This window comes from Acipenser ruthenus, chromosome 6, assembly GCF_902713425.1.
Source record: "Acipenser ruthenus chromosome 6, fAciRut3.2 maternal haplotype, whole genome shotgun sequence".
NCBI lineage: Eukaryota > Metazoa > Chordata > Actinopteri > Acipenseriformes > Acipenseridae > Acipenser > Acipenser ruthenus.
The window spans coordinates 12,126,906-12,141,850 of record NC_081194.1 but is presented as its reverse complement, the minus strand read 5'-3'; the positions used below and the strand labels follow the sequence as shown (position 1 = coordinate 12,141,850).

The 14,945-nt window shown below is 37.1% G+C and overlaps 1 protein-coding gene across 2 annotated transcripts in view; it reads right to left on the bottom strand.

Annotated features, from left to right (window-relative positions):
* The window catches only part of khdrbs2 (KH domain containing, RNA binding, signal transduction associated 2), a 119,412-nt gene that overhangs the window by 96,658 nt on the left and 7,809 nt on the right, over nucleotides 1-14,945 (bottom strand). The gene's annotated exons all lie outside the window — the stretch shown is intronic.

Genomic DNA, 14,945 nt, shown 5'->3' with positions numbered 1-14,945 from the left:
AAGACTACGCGGTGATCTGATTCAAACATTCAAAATCCTAAAAGGTATAGACAATGTCGACCCAGGGGATTTTTTTGACCTGAAAAAAGAAACAAGGACCAAGGGTCTCAAATGGAGATTAGATAAAGGGGCATTCAGAACAGAATATAGGAGGCACTTTTTTACACAGAGAATTGTTAGGTTCTGGAACCAACTCCCCAGTAATGTTGTTGAAGCTGATACCCTGGGATCCTTCAAGAAGCTGCTTGATGAGATTCTGGGATCAATTAGCTACTAACAACCAAACAAGCAAAATCGGCTGAATGGCCTCCTCTCGTTTGTAAACTTTCTTATGTTCTTCTTATGTTCTTATAAGTAATGTTAGTACCAAGTAACATCAGAATGGGATAAGCAGTTTTCTAGATATAAGAAAAGAATTAAAGTGTCACAAACGTACACAGTGCCACCTCCAGCATGTCTCTGCTGACAGGGATTGCATCCCGAGAGGAGCATGAAACAGCTTGGCAGAGCTTCACTGCCCAGTACACAGGGTGATGTTTGCATGAAAACACTTTAAAACGACTTTGAATCACAGCAACCGTTTGTATAAACTCACAGTACATACAGCAAAACATTAATTTCACACTATGGCAGGATGTGCTAAATATTTTTAAGGTGGTGGAAAGTCTAGGCCTATAAGTATGTGGTTTCACCTTTTCTTAATTATTAAGGAACACATTATAGACTATCCATCCATAAACACTTTTGTTATTTAATGTACTTTGAGGGGATTGCAGAAAAACTTAAAATAGTGTTTGCAAGGGTGTCAAGCCCAAAGACTTGCTCTCAGCAGTAAAACTGCTCCACCCATCCCTAGTTTACATCTGCAGTTTATATGCAAAAATGGCTTCAGGGTGACTTAATTAGTTTCTAATTTTTTTTGCAAATACTTGGATCCGTAGCTTAGTTTTGCTTAGCTGACCTCCAAAGAAGGGTTTAAGGCTGATGAAAATATAACTTGATGCGCTAAAAAAGTTATCCCTTAGAAAGCCGAACACAATGAAGTATGTTCTTCTTTTCAGCTAATAGCACAAAAGCTGCAGCCCAGTACTGAGATAAAATGAATGATGATGCTATGAAAGTGTGTCACAGAGTTCTTTGAAAACCCATACAACAATTTAAGATGCTCAATATTATTTACTAAATTCAATGTCAAACCTTAGAATGGTGTTACTGGGAACACCTCACATTAAACACATCCGTATAAGTCCTTGCACTGCTTACACTTTCTATTTTCTTATTGTGTGACTTGATTTCTGCATGAGGTGTACATTTTAGAAAGTGAACATACTACTGTATATATAGCTATCATGGTAGTTGCTAGATAATAACTGTCTGTTTTAGTAAAGCACTCCAAGACAAAAGCAAGCCCTTATGGAAGGAAAATATATTTTGTAAATATATTGACATATATTCTATAATACATTTTGCAATCTTCAATATATTGAAATATATTAATCAATATATTACATTATATTTCTCAATATATTAAAATATATTTTCATTCCGTAAGGGAGGGAACTTAAGGAGAGAAAATAAATACCTGCAGTGGTTTAAAATAAATATACAGTTATACAGTCATTTTAAACTGATGTATTTTCTTATTTGCACCTCAGAACATTTCTACATAAGAATGTATCTTTTTCTTTATTATCTGGGAGGTAGGGGCGTGCAGAAAACCCTTTATTCATACATTATTCATTATTCAGAGACGTCATACTCATACAGTGAAATACTGCAGAGCTATATTAAAGTGACAAGACAGTGCTATAATGTTTATTCAACAAGAATTGTGCATTGTGAAGACCTACTAAGTATTTTTTTCTTTGCTTTTTTTGTGCACGCGGTCTATGTAGTTGTAGTCCCTTCTTACACAGGCTGGCCCTCAATCCTGAGACTTGAGATTCAGTCAGTGCTGCCCAATTGCAACATTTTTACATAATTAAAAAAACAGGCTTTTTACTTGTTTATTATCTGTAGACAAATTGTCCAAATCATAACACATTATAATTGCCGGATGTAAAATATATGGACTGTGTGATTGTGCATATAGAATTAAGTCCAGGTGTTTTATACCATATGTAATAAGTACTCCATGGGGAGAGTCTATTACACACAACACCTTTTTCTCTGTTAAACATGCAATGTAAAGCTCATTACTCTTTGAAGAGCTGCAGGAGTTGATTTGGGTTCTTTTACGTTACATTCCATGATACATTCCACAGAAAGTCATACAAACTCCTAATAACCAATACTATTAATACAAATTCCCATAAAAAGACAGTTATTGTACTGTCACCCTAGATTATTTTGTAGAGATTATTAAATGTCAAATATTCCTTATACTTCCCTATACTGGGTACCATACAAGAAGCTTTTCATGGAATGTTATTATATACTAGTACATAGAGTAGGTCTCTGGGTAATTTTGGTTTGCTATCCAATTATTTTGTTACTCTCAATTGATGTTCAGAAATATCTAATGTGTACTTCGTGCAATCATGTTTTATAGCCACATAGGTGATACACAACAATAAAGATTTTGCGTAAATGTTTTGTTGTATGGGGTCCCAAGATAATGTACTGTACATATTTCAGAACAATATGTGCAAATCACTAACTGTTATCATTAGCTATAGCCAAGGGATATTTTCTTCTAATTTCTCAAAGCCTGCTCCCATCAACCCTCTATTAACATATTGCTTTCTTCACTTTCAAGATACCTGATCTCTTTGATATTGAAAATCATATTTGATCGCTTTGAAACTGGTTCGACTGTTCGACATTATTTGGTTTCTTGAAACAGAACCAAGTACTGGTAGCTGTTCTTATGGACTTGCTATTGATACATTTTGATCAAATATGAAAGAAATAACACACTCCAGGATGTGTAGTCATTGTGTAATATCCCATGCCTCTGGTGTGGTGAGGCACAAGGCGAAGCCAGGTGCCTTTTACAGACCAGAAAAGTGGTATTGTACATAGTACCATGACTGCACACCCTGGTGAGTTAAAATGCACTCGATTTTGAACTTTAAATTACTGTAAGTATTATTGAATGCATCCATCCTCCTATACTTTTGCTGTAGAGGCTACAAATGGGCTTGAATAACTTTTTGCCTCTGAATGAATTGTTGTTTACTTTAGTAGATATGCACATTTATTTATTTTATACTGCACCTTGAATGTATTACAAAAAATGTTAATTAAACTTCTTACATACATGTTTTATGCACATTGGTATGTAAATGTGATGTTTGAAATTCCTGGTTCCCTACAAAAATCACATTATGCACCTTTAATATTTAAATGGCAAGACTTCGTTTGTTCTCACTGGCAGTTCTCCAGACTCAGTGAATCAGCCGAACTCAAGAGGGGCAGGGGCAGGCTGACAGACTGGCTTGCTTGCTTGGATGTCACTCTTAGTCAACACAAACAAAGCTGCTTACTGTATTTTAATGCACGTTGATGTCTGCAAATACTGTACTGTTGTTTACTTGAAAACGTTTTGCACTGGCGGCTTTAAAATCGGAACCTATTCTTTTCATACATGATCCCTTCATTGTTGAGGTCCAACGCAACCACGCTTAACCACGGTTTTACAAACAGCTGATCATCTGCATTAGGTAATTAAATCTGGGCCTCCACAGAAAAATGATTAACATGAAAGACACTGAGGAAGACCTTTAATCAAAATGTTTGTCTTTGAATTTTGCTACATGATACATGCTTTATGTTTTTATTTATTAGCCAAAGGAATCTTCAAGCTAGAGCTAGGAGGGTGTAGGAAGCTGGCACACCTTCAACTGACAGTTGTCAATTACAACGATTTATAACTGCCATTTCTCAGTGACAATGGAAGCGCCAGCTGTCAGGGAGAGCAGCCAATGCATCAAAACTGATAAGAAGGAGTGACACTTTAATACTTATTCTCCATATCTATCTATAATGTAATTAATAATGCACTGGAGGTGTACAATTTTGACAACAAAGGTTGTGGCTGAAATGTATAAATATGCAAAGTAGCATACACAAAAAACTTCTGAAAACTACTCAAGAAATGCATTAACCAGTTACTATAGTGCTACTGTGTTTAAAATATAATTCAGCATAACAAATAAAGTGGTTTTTAAAAATCTTCAGCTCACCCACTGTGATTTACATATATACATAGGGCTTCTACATTATGTGCACGTTGCCAGAGATTTCCATTGCTCATGGGGAAATCCAAACTAATTGCTGTCTCCACCTGTTGATCATTTCTAGAATAACACCTACACACCAAACAGTGATAACTGCATTTCCAGGTTGAGATGCTTAAAATGATGATAGTACAGTCAAATCTGAATTAACCATTCACGAAATAGATTGAACATTTGTGACTGCTTAAAACAGATGGCTGCTTAGTTCAGGAGAAAACTGTAAGGTTTTACTGTATTTAAGTCTATACAGTAGTAGGTTTGATGCAAAATAAGTGATGCGTCTTTGTCTCTTAATCTCTGGCCTTAATCCATACGAATTGTGGTCCTCCACTGGTTAATTTAGTCAGTGTGCTTAACTTTTCAAATTACAAGAACAAACAGACCTAATACAGCCTCCCAACATTACTGCCCCAATGACTTCTCCCATTTACTTGTGAGAATATTCACAATACTCTAGGCATTAAGTGTGTGATGGGGAGGTTGTAGCTGTCACACGTGATTCATGAGAGGTGGCACGTATGCATAACCTTAACGACAAACAGAGGAGAACTTGGGATTCAAACTCACAACCTGCTGTGTTTTAAAACAAAAACTCTACAAGGTGAGCTAAAACAGTGGGCCCCCAGCGTGAACGGTATGAATCCCCACTGTACACATTACTCAAGTCCTTATACCACACAACCCTTATTAAAACAAAGACAATTACGAATATAGCAGCATCTGCATAAGAAGCATAGCAGTTTAAATAATGCAACATATTTTAAAAAACATATTTTAACTATCATGTGTCTATTAAAAAACCCCTTACCTTCTCCTTGAATTGTGTTTTTGATTGGTCCCAAAGATATGAATGAGCAAAAGTATCGTCCATTCTCTTGATTCTTGGTTGAAACATAAAAATGATAAAAATGCATGTTTTTTTTTTTTTATTTCAAGGGTAACCATGGAAATCATACAAAGCTGGCAACATTTTCAGGTAGGACATCTATAGTATCATTAATACAGTTCCTAGTACAATTTATTCATTGGTCAAACTATGTCAATTACAGAGTTCCCATCAACCTATTAGGTATATAAATCTACTTCGCGATCGCAGTGTTTTTGGAAATCTGTAAGATTTTTTATTTTAATAAAGGTGGTTAACGCAATTGTCCTGACTGAAACATGTTTGATAGTTAAGCAGGCTGAAATGACTTGTCATCTCAGCCCATTTAATTAAATGGAAAGGTAAGGGCTGGACACTTACCGCTAATGTCACGGTTCAAACACAAATGTTTTACCATTCAACTAAGAGTAAGCTCCTTGATAAACTTATGCGAACAAGCTGATACAGTACCACATGTAAAATAAAATATCAAATATGTTGCTTTTACACATCTCAGCCAAATAAATTTCATTTAATTACTGTAGATATTTTATGCAGCCTACAACTTAGCAGTCTCTCAGCATGTGACTGAACATTACAGTAGATTTTGCTGTCTTTTACATAATTCCGCATTACTGTAAATTCAATAAAATACAGTATAGAGTGCGGAATACAATCTGTCATTCCACAGGTCAGAGCAGGGGCAGCTGTTCCTCTCTCACAGTGCTTCTGCATATGCAGTAGCTTGTAGTGTATACCATCTGCCACATTTATGACAAACTTGTGACTTTACCTCTCTAGGCTATACACATTTGTGTGATAAAAGTTAATCATGTTTTTTTCAACAGTCTAGAAGAGATATGAATATCAAAATGTATTTTATTTTACTTTTGTCAAACAAAACTTACAGAGATAATTATACTTAATGAATCAATGTTTCTCTAACAAGTAGACCTTGTTGCGATAGACACATTGTGGATACACTAAGTCCTTTTCTATAAAACATTTGGAGAGGCATATGGTTGCTGATTTTCTATGATTTGGTTAACCAATTTAGGGACCCGCTCCCCCTGAAAAAAATTAACTTAGCAGCATTATAAATCATTTGATTTGGTACTGACATAAATATGCAAAACTATCAAGCCCCCTATTGAGGTGCAAAAAAGTAGAATCCACCCTAAGCAACCTAGTTCTAATTTTGCCGTAAGTGTTCTAAATAGACCTGAACAAGTTGGATAAAATACTCTGACATCAGCTTTCCTGTTGTTTCCCAACCCCAACATCATAAAATCCAACATCACATTACTTCCAACACAAGACCTCAGGGGCATAACATTTTGGAGACCTGCAGTCAAACAGTCTAAAATGTCAAAGGCTAGAATAAGTACAGGAAATGAAAATGTATTATTAATATACAGGGTTCTCCCCAGGAATTCTGTACAGCTGGGTGGCAGAGGATTATAGCCAGAAGCACTTCTAATGGAAAACAAAAATTGCCTTACCTTAAATATATAATAAGACAAAGAATCTGAATAATAATAAGACATTGAATAATGAATAATAATATTCGTACACAGGTTACACTGCTCCATTTACCCCTGATCCTTTGCGATCTTTTTTGTGTTTCTGGTAGAGCTTGCACATCATACCACTCAATTCCTTGCTGTAAAAAAGCACATAACATCATATCCACTATCACAATGTATCTTTTTTTTATGCACTGGCCCCTCTTGCAGTTCTTCCAATTTGCTTTTGTTATATATTAACCAGGCTTGAACATTGAGCTGAACAACAAACAAGTAGTTTTATTTCAACTAATACAAACTCCGTCAGGTGTTCTGGCCTACTTCACTGTACTCTTTACAGACATACATTTGTGCTGTTTCCGATAGTCTCTTTCGTTTTTTTTTTGAGGTGTGATAGGAGGTGATAAAACTCTGGAACCCAGCAGGCCGCTGGCATAGTCTCCGAGGCCTTGTGTGGGCTGGCTTGGCACTAAAAACAAGCGCTGGTGCCACATTTCCGATGGGCACATCCACCAACAAATGGTCTGCTGTGGAAATCGGGTTACTTGGTGGGGGCACTCGTGTCTGCCGACCTGCATGCCACCTGGAGCTGTCCTGTAGTTGGAAAGTCACAGGCTCTAATTGCTTGGTAATCCGCAATGGAGAAAACCACTAGGACCCCAAATTTGGACCTCGACAGGGTCTCTTAATTCTGACCCAGTCCCCATTTCTTAGGCCCATGGGTCGAGATTTAAAGAAGTGATGTTTCATTGCTTGCTGTCGTGCTCAACGGTGGCAGCAGGTTCAGGTGCTGGAGGAGAAAGCATTGGAGGGCGGAGGCGATCCAAGGGTAACTTAAATTCCCACCCAGTCATCAGGAAAACCGGTGAAACCCCGGTGAAGTCTCGCATTACAGCAAATTGTGGGTTGGTGTGCGATGCTTGGTACAGCTGCTGCACTGACACATATGGTGTAAGAGAGGCATGGAGCAACTGCACTGAGGTCTGCTCATTATCACGTGTGTGAGGAATGCTCTCGTGGGAAACAGGGGGTTGAGAGAGGCAATCAGCAACAGTGTTCTTATTACCAGGTGTGAACTCTAAATTAAAATTGTACTGCTGCAGACAGTCTGTCCAGGACGGAAACCTCAAAGACGCTCCCCTGAAAGGCGAAGCGGAGATACTTCCTGTGCACTGGACAAATAGGGACGTGGAATACGTGTCCTTTCGGTCCACTGTGATAAACCATTCACCCAGCCGGACAGCGTGGCAAGTACGGCGGATGTCATGTCAGCATCTCGTTCTCTCCCATACCAGAATACAGGAGGGGAGCACTGAGGCTGCCTGCAGCAATTCCTCAACTGGTCCAAAGGAATGGTCAGGGGAGGTAGGGGCTGCTTCTGAAGGAAGAAGTCACTTTACCATGAGGCAGCGATCGAAATCGCATCATGGTCCTCCTCAGCAATGCTGACATCCGGTTCTGTAACATTCGGAGCAACCACCGGCGCAGGCAGGGTCAGCTCTGGTGCTGGCATTATCGGCTGAGCTATGGCCAGAGCAAGGGTCCAGTGGTTTTCAGTGTGAATTGTTTAGAAAGCAATGCGTGAAATATAGTACATGCACAGAATAGTAAGCCAATGGTCCCGAGATAGCATAGCTGCCACAAGCAAAATATGAGAACAAAGACATTAGTATCAAAACAAAACCAGCGCTGGAATAAAATTGTAATCAAAATGTAACTGTGTTTTCTATGTTTTTGTGCTGTATCAGTCTTGGATGATAAGCACAGGAGGTTGTAAGTGAACAGGTTAGGGAGGGGAAGTAATATCAATGTTGTATATATATATATATATATATATATATATACAGTGGTTTGCAGAAGTATTCACCCCCCTGCAAAGTTTTCACATTTTGCTGGCACCTGAGCGTACTCCACGACACTTTCAAATTAGACTTTACATGTAGAATCTACACAAACAACTCCACATTGATAAAGTTAAAAAATGCATATAGAATATAAATAAGTAAGATTTACAGAGGAAAACAGATTAATCTCAGTTGCATAAGTATTCAACCCCTTTGCTACTGCAGCCCTAAATCAGCTCAGATGCAAATGGTTTGTTTGAAAGGTCACAATATTACTGAAATAGTTTCAGCCTGTGTGTACTCAAAGTGGTTTAACTTGTAGATAATTTCCCTCAGGTATATAAAGACTTGCAAGCCGCAACTCACATAGTGATCAACAAAGCAACCATGAAGACCAAGGAGCTTTCGAAACAAGTCAGGGAAAAAGTGGTAGAGAGGCACAGAGCAGGAGAAGGGTACAAGAAAATTTCAAAGGCGCTGATTATCCCTCTCAGTACAGTGAAGTCCATCATTAAGAAGTGGAAGATGCATCATACCACCCAGACACTACCAGATCAGGTCGCCCTCCCAAACTGAGCAGCTGGGCAAGTAGGAAACTGGTTCGGGATGTCACTCTGAAGCCAACAATGACCTTGAGAGATCTGCAAAGTTCTGAGGCTGAGATGGGAGTCAGTGTTCACACATCAACAACAAGCAACAAATATGGACTACAGACTTCGGTTCATAGTGGGAAACTAAAGGCCCCTTGGGAAGAACTACAGTTACCTCCAGGGGACAATCTGCGGCTTCGGGCATTATAGTCCCCTGTTGGTAACTATAGCTCTTCCCTCGGGGGGCCATAGTTTACCACTAGATAGATAGATAGATAGATAGACAGATAGATAGATAGATAGATAGATAGATAGATAGATAGATAGATAGACAGATAGATAGATAGATAGATAGATAGATAGCAGTATTAAAAATGAATATTTTTAAGCAAAGTAATCAGCATGTAAGGAGATAAACAACACAAAAGTAACCATTTAAAAAAATGAGAATGTCCAAAATGAATAGAGATGATGTGTTGGGTGGGCCTGCTAGTTGCAGTAGGAGATTTGATGATCCACTAATTTTCATTTCTGTAAGCAATCTATCCAGGGAACTCTCTCTTTCATCACTGATAAACATATCATTCTTATCTCCCATATGACTTCAGTGTGCTTCATCTAACCTTGTAGTTGCATTATTTATTTAACAGCTGTGAAAAATCCAAGGAGCTATCTCTTTGCCCTGATCCTTATCTGATACAACACAGTGCATTACATCCATTTGCAACACCTCCTGATCATTAAAGTGGAAAAACAGGTAGTCAAATTCAAATAAAACAGCACACAGTAACATACTATTGAATTTACAACAGACACAATGATTTGTTTACCATTTTAGTAAGTTTTTGATGCACATATGTACAGCACAGGCAGCAATAGGGTGTAGTATGTCTGTAATGCGGCATATCCAGATTTACTGTAGGTTTCTTATCTTGACATAAGGATATCTCTGTTATGGTTTAGGTACCATAATAAATAAATAATATATATATATATATATATATATATATATATATATATATATATATATATATATATATATATATATATATATACTGTCAGCACTCGGATATTCGTTAGTCATATATTAGGGCTGCTCCAATTAATAGATTTTATTTTTATATGTAAAATAAAATCAACCAATAGAAGATCTGTATTTTCTCCACGGCAGTCCAATCATAAGTGAGCGGAGGCTGGACATAAACAGTTGAAGGTCTTTAGTAGATTTAACCAATGGGAAAGTCAAAGATCTGCCCTGGTTTTACAGATGTCCAATCATTAGTGAGGCGGGACATAAATATGCTGACTAGCTGAATATCGCATGATATTGCTTATTATGGAGACCGTCATTGAGAATTACATTGAGAACTTCAAAGTAATATTTCGAACTGCTTTTTACAAATTAAAAAAAACCAACAGGACAGAGACATCATAGTCGATTTGGTTACGAATCAATTTTCAGAAAAACTGAAGAGTTAAAAAAGGGAGGTATACATGACAAATACCCAGACACAGAAAAGGCGATATGGAACAGCACTGGTAATATAGGATGTCTATCAAAGTCAGCATAAAAACATGAGCGTTCCTGAGGTCACTTGCGAGCCACTGTTACACTCTGAACTTTGACAAACCTGGATTGATGTTCAACTCGATGAGCAGCAGCGGTGGGATAAAATACATCACATTGAGCAAGTAAGAAAAAAACGTGAGGTTCTTAAACACCTGATTCTGATGTTTACCTTGGCAAGCAAGAACTGGCATTCATTTGGCGTGATGAAGACACCAATTCCTCAAATAGAGGTAATTATGTGGAATTACTTTCTCTGATTTCTGACTACGACAACATGTTAAGCAATCACTTGTCAATAGCCACAGTATTCTCTGGTATCTCTAACAAGATTCCGAATGGCTTAATCTCTTCGGTGCCTCAGGCTCTGCTTCATGCAGAAGTACAGGAAGGAAGCCAAGTATGTAGCTGTAATGGTAGATTAAGCAACCAATGTTGGAAACGCAGCTCAGCTGTCTTGTGTTTTCAGGTACTAGTATGTGACTGATAGTAGAGCGAAAGAACAGTTGTTCTGTGAAAATGTGTTAGGTTTACTAAAATAAAAATAATAATAAAAATGCTTTTAAACAGACCAAATTCCCATTGTGCTTATTTTTTTTAGATTCTATTGATTTTACAGGACAGCCACTATAATATCGTTACCTTTATTAAAAATGTGCATGGATTAATCTACCGATTAATCTACCAAATAATCAACTACTGCCCACGAATTAACGATCAAACATTTTAATATATATATACAGTGCCTTGCGAAAGTATTCGGCCCCCTTGAACTTTGCGACCTTTTGCCACATTTCAGGCTTCAAACATAAAGATATGAAACTGTAATTTTTTGTGAAGAATCAACAACAAGTGGGACACAATCATGAAGTGGAACGAAATTTATTGGATATTTCAAACTTTTTTAACAAATAAAAAACTGAAAAATTGGGCGTGCAAAATTATTCAGCCCCCTTAAGTTAATACTTTGTAGCGCCACCTTTTGCTGCGATTACAGCTGTAAGTCGCTTGGGGTATGTCTCTATCAGTTTTGCACATCGAGAGACTGAAATTTTTGCCCATTCCTCCTTGCAAAACAGCTCGAGCTCAGTGAGGTTGGATGGAGGGCATTTGTGAACAGCAGTTTTCAGTTCTTTCCACAGATTCTCGATTGGATTCAGGTCTGGACTTTGACTTGGCCATTCTAACAGCTTGATATGTTTATTTGTGAACCATTCCATTGTAGATTTTGCTTTATGTTTTGGATCATTGTCTTGTTGGAAGACAAATCTCCGTCCCAGTCTCAGGTCTTTTGCAGACTCCATCAGGTTTTCTTCCAGAATGGTCCTGTATTTGGCTCCATCCATCTTCCCATCAATTTTAACCATCTTCCCTGTCCCTGCTGAAGAAAAGCAGGCCCAAACCATGATGCTGCCACCACCATGTTTGACAGTGGGGATGGTGTGTTCAGGGTGATGAGCTGTGTTGCTTTTACGCCAAACATAACGTTTTGCATTGTTGCCAAAAAGTTCGATTTTGGTTTCATCTGACCAGAGCACCTTCTTCCACATGTTTGGTGTGTCTCCCAGGTGGCTTGTGGCAAACTGTAAACGACACTTTTTATGGATATCTTTAAGAAATGGCTTTTTTTTGAATAATTTTGCACGCCCAATTTTTCAGTTTTTTATTTGTTAAAAAAGTTTGAAATATCCAATAAATTTCGTTCCACTTCATGATTGTGTCCCACTTGTTGTTGATTCTTCACAAAAAATTACAGTTTCATATCTTTATGTTTGAAGCCTGAAATGTGGCAAAAGGTCGCAAAGTTCAAGGGGGCCGAATACTTTCGCAATGCACTGTATAAACACACACACAGTGGTTTGCAGAAGTATTCACCCCCTACAAATAAGTTCACACTTTGTTGAATTACAAATATGCACAGTTTTTCAAAGGGGTGAATACTTCTGCAAACCACTGTATATATATATATATATATACAACATTGATATTACTTCCCCTCCTTAACCTGTTCACTTACAACCTCCTGTGCTTATCATCCAAGACTGATACAGCACAAAAACATAGAAAACACAGTTACATTTTGATTACAATTTTATTCCAGCGCTGGTTTTGTTTAGAAACTAATGTCTTTGTTCTCATATTTTGCTTGTGGCAGCTATGCTATCTCGGGTCCATTGGCTTACTATTCTGAGCATGTACTATATTTCACGCATTGCTTTCTAAACAATTCACACTGAATTAGGAGGGAGTTCACATTTAAATGACATCCCTGCTGATGAAATCACTATACTATGGTATATTTGAGCCTACTCTTTTCAAATTTAGTTTGTACGTAAAGTATTACATTTGCATATTAAAATATTGTTTGGTATATTGCCACTTTAGCTCATTCAGTTGATGTTTGCTACTGCACTATTTAGCCAATCTAAACCTTATTTAAAAACAATATTATTATAGTTTACTAAAAGCAGTTTTTAACTGCACGCATAATGTAAATAACTGAAATGTATTTACATATTAACTGACATGATTTCATTTCATATTGAATATACAACATCATTTACATTTTATATTGAACCCTAATCTAACCTAATTATTATTATTATTATTATTATTTATTTCTTAGCAGACGTCCTTATCCAGGGTGACTTACAATCGTAAGCAAATACATTTCAAGTATCAAATTAATTATATATGCACTTAGTAGGAAATGTTTTTTTTCATGAGTAATTGCTTTGCTTTACTGACAAAAAGCTGAAAATATATTTTTATATGCTATGATTTTAAATCCTCAATTTTTTGATTTTGTAATTTTAAAAAATATATCCGACTGGGCTACCGGTAGCACAGATTAACAGACTAATCTGAAAAATAGCGCCTCCGCTCCAAATGGGCTACGTCAAATGAACAATAGGTAGGTAATTTGGAGAGGCAGAAATGACAGTTCAAAATGGGCTAACCTGTGTTTTAAATAAAATGTACAGGTTTTAACCCACTAAAGCCCGGGTAGCTCATCTGGAGAAGCTGAAATGACCCATGTTGACTAAGTGTCTTGACTTTATATTATATTATTATTATACAACAGATAAAACCAAATATACATAATGAAAAGGATAACTTAATGAACCAAGTTTATTATACAAATGAATACAAACAATTGTACATAATGAAATAACCAGTATAATTGAATCCTCAGGGAAATCAAAAAGGGTAATGCAGACCCTAAATACTCTCGCTTCATAAATCTCATATTAATATCACAGACTTAATTTACAAATGAGCCCCACCTACAGTTTGCCCACGCATATAATTAAGTCTTGACACGTCTTAAAGTGCATGGCCAATGAGCGGCAGAGCATGGCTAATAACACAGCCTTAACTTGCCAAAAGTGTCATGATACATACAGGGCAATTTTAAGGCTGGAGTAAACTCGCCGCTATGACCTTAATGCCATCGCAAATGCTTGATACATGACCCTCACTGTTATCTCAGAGTGTGTGTGGGGCTTGGTCAAGTAGTATTTTGGGATTTAAATATTTTAAGCAAATTTGTGCTGTGATGTGTAGTGGTGATGTCACATAAATGCTAAACATCATCATCTAGCTTTTAATTGAAGTCAGGTAATTAGACACCCTGATATTCAATTAGTTTGTAACTGCATTTATAGGTAGAAAGATATACAATTTCAGTTTCTTGTCCAACATAACTGTACAAGGCCAGTCAAAAGTACAGTAGAATAAGCTGAACCATCAAATATTTTATCAACAAAAGAAAAAGAAAAAACATATTTAAGTGCCCACATGTTGGCCAGCAAGGCTCATTATTCTCAAGTTATTTGAATGACATTGGCAAGAAATGTTAGTTTGGCACAAAGCATATGTATGCACATGACACTAGTATAACAAAGCACTGGACTGAGTTCAAGATGACTTACAGATAGGATGAGTTAACTAAACGTAACCTCTACTGAAAAGCAGTAAAACTAAAGCAACCCTTCCTTTTTGTACCAAACCTTAAGGGCCTTAAAAAAATCTGAAAACTATTTTTTGTCCATGTTAACATGTTTACGTAAAGCAGCATGAGGAAACTTGGTAGATTTGTGAGCACTTGTCAGACTCAATGAGTTGTAAATTTAGTATAAATCAGATTATGCTGGAGTGCTTAAGTTATTCCCCTGTATCTTTGACTTGCTTGTGAATCTCGGAGTCCATGCACATTTGCTTTTCTGGGCAGAAAGTGTAAAAGCACCTTACATTGTTTTTCAAATACAATGTCTTAACAGAAGGATTATAAGACCACCAGTGTGTATCT